At 78.6% G+C, this 2500-nt stretch overlaps 1 non-coding gene across 1 annotated transcript in view; it reads right to left on the reverse strand.

The window, feature by feature from the left end:
• LOC141955573 (5.8S ribosomal RNA) overlaps positions 1 to 114 on the reverse strand; it is a 153-nt gene extending 39 nt beyond the window's left edge. The window contains exon 1 of the ribosomal RNA XR_012632636.1: positions 1 to 114. This exon is cut by the window's left edge and continues 39 nt beyond it. This is a non-coding gene — a ribosomal RNA (5.8S ribosomal RNA).
• Positions 115 to 2500: the final 2386 nt, after the last annotated feature.

Below are 2500 nucleotides of genomic sequence, written 5' to 3' on the forward strand. Positions count from 1 at the left end.
CCGCAAGTGCGTTCGAAGTGTCGATGATCAATGTGTCCTGCAATTCACATTAATTCTCGCAGCTAGCTGCGTTCTTCATCGACGCACGAGCCGAGTGATCCACCGCTAAGAGTTGTCTGCCTTTCGGCACCGCCCCGCGCGCGCGGAGGGGCCGGGACCGCTCCGCAGAAGCGGCCCCCTTCTCGGACGACGGACCGCCGCCCCACCGACCGACCGACCGCCCCCCTCCGCACGCGCGGAGGGGGCGCGCGACGACCGGCGGGCGACGGTCGCGCCTCGCCTCAGATGACCGTACCGACATCACAACGGAGGGAAGGAAGGGAAGGGTGAAACAAGCTCCGAACGGCAAGGGCCCGGGGAGCCCGCGCTCCCGACCGACCTGGGGAAACAACAAGCACCTTGCTCGCTTCGGAGGCGGCCCAGGCGCCCGGGCTCGGCCCGGCCTCCGCACGGAGGGCCGGCGGCGCGTCCGACCGCGCGCCCGGACCTGCACCCGCCTCTCGCTCGCGCGGAGGGGGGAAACCACAGACGCTGACCGCCGCGCGGGCGACCAGCGGGGGCGCCCCGCTCGCGCCGCGCGCGCCTCCGCGCCGCCCAGCGCCCGCGCGCTGCGACAGCCGGCTCCTTGCCCCCGTGGCCCCGAAACCCCGGCTCTCGCCCCGACGCCGGGAACGCCCGCGCGGCGCCGCCGCCGCACCACACCGGAGACAGGGACGGACGGCCAACCGCCGGAACCCGAGACGGCGACGCGACGCCGCCGCCCGGCGCTCCGCCCGACCGCCGCCCGGCCACCGCACCGCCGCGGCTGCCCTCCCGGAGCCGCCGCCGCCGCTTCTCGTCTCGGCCCCTTCCGCAGGCACGCGCCAGGCAGAAGGCGGACGCCGCTGAGCCGGAGGCGACGCCCCCTCTCCCCGCTTCCGCGCGGAGAACGGGACGGGGAACGCCCCTCGGCCGCCCACCCGCCTCGCCTGACCGAGACCGGGAAAGGCGACTGCGAAGCGACGGGCAGGACCCGGGACGGGACAGGCCACGCGGCCGGCCACCGAGCGACCGCCGGCCGGCACGCCGAGCGGCGGCGCCGCCGCCGCCGCTCGGGCCCGGGGGCTGCGCCGCCCCTCCCCTCAGCCGGGGCGGGAAGGGGTGGGGGTGGCAAGCAAGGAGCACGAAGCCGCAAGCGCGCCGCTGCGCGTCCACGGAGACGCGGCGGCCCGAGCAGGCCGCCCCGCCCGGCGAGACCCCCGACCGTGGGGGAATCGCCATCGCCCCCGACGGCGAGAGAGCCCGCGCTCCCCGCCGGGGGGGGGGGAGGTTCCCCTTCGCGTTTCGAGGGCGAGGCAGGCCGGCTGCGGCCGACCGAACGCCGCCGGTCTCGCCGCCGAGACCGGACCGCGGAGAAGGGGGGGCAGGGGGGACACCCCTCCCCGGCGCGGCCGCCCGAGGGGACAAAAAGCCCACGGCGTGGGCGGCGGCCGCCATGGCCAGGGCCTGCACGAGAGCGACTCCCGCCCCTGGAGGCTCAACCGCCGCACACGGCCGGGGCCCGCCCCTGCGGGTCGCACCGAGCCGCCCGAGTCTTTAAACCTCCGCCCGGCTCCGCGGCCTTCGACCCCCGGGCTCAGCCGAGGGAGGGCCGCGGAGGCGCGGACGCTAGGTACCTGGCCCTGGGGTGAGGGAAACATCCTCAAGGGCCCCGCGGGGGTGCCTCCCCCGCTGCCGCCATCGGGGGAGCGTCCGCCCGCGGGGGCGCGCCCGACATCCGCCACCACCACCACGTCCTCCTGGCCCGGGGCCCGAGGTTTCCCTCAGTATCCCGGCGCTGCGCCCGGGAGGAGAGCCGTGGCTCGGGCCGCCCGCTGGCGCGCGGGACACGGCCCGGCGCGGGAACTCGCCCGCCGGCCCGAGGGCCGGCGCCACGCACCCGAGCCCGGAACGCCCAGAGGCCTCGGCCCTGCACGCGGCCGGCCGGCCCCCCGGCGGGCTTGCTCCGCAGCAAGCCCGCCACGGTGCGGGCAGGAAGGATCGGGGGAGACGCCTCCCCCGACCCCGGCGAGGCCTGCTCTGCCCGCCGCCCCTCTCGCCGGGCTGGCGCCGGCCGCGCCCAGCCCGTCACCGCCAACGGCTCGCGCCGGTCCCCTCTCCCTCTCCTGCGCGCGCCCGAGCGCCGGGGGCTTTCCGCTCGGCCGGCCGGGGTTCCCGCCTCCACGCGCCCCCACCACACCGGCGGCCACCCCCTCTTCCCCCTACGCGCCGCCGCTCGCGCTCGGACCGGCGGTGCCCTGGCGCTCCGGGAGGGCCCTCGGCCGCCGCACCCCCACGCACCACCCCGGTGGCGGCAGCGGACTGCCGTCGGGCAAGGCCGTGGGGAGAGGGGGTTCGGGTGCCCGGAGCCGGACGCCCGCCGGCGGCGGAGCCCAGCCGAGGCGAGAAGCAGGGGGGTGGCGACGGCGTGGCGGGGGGGAGCGCTCGGCGGCCCCGCACCGACCGCGCGACGAAGCGCAGC

This window comes from Athene noctua, unplaced genomic scaffold, assembly GCF_965140245.1.
Source record: "Athene noctua unplaced genomic scaffold, bAthNoc1.hap1.1 HAP1_HAP1_scaffold_319, whole genome shotgun sequence".
Taxonomy (NCBI): Eukaryota; Metazoa; Chordata; class Aves; order Strigiformes; family Strigidae; genus Athene; species Athene noctua.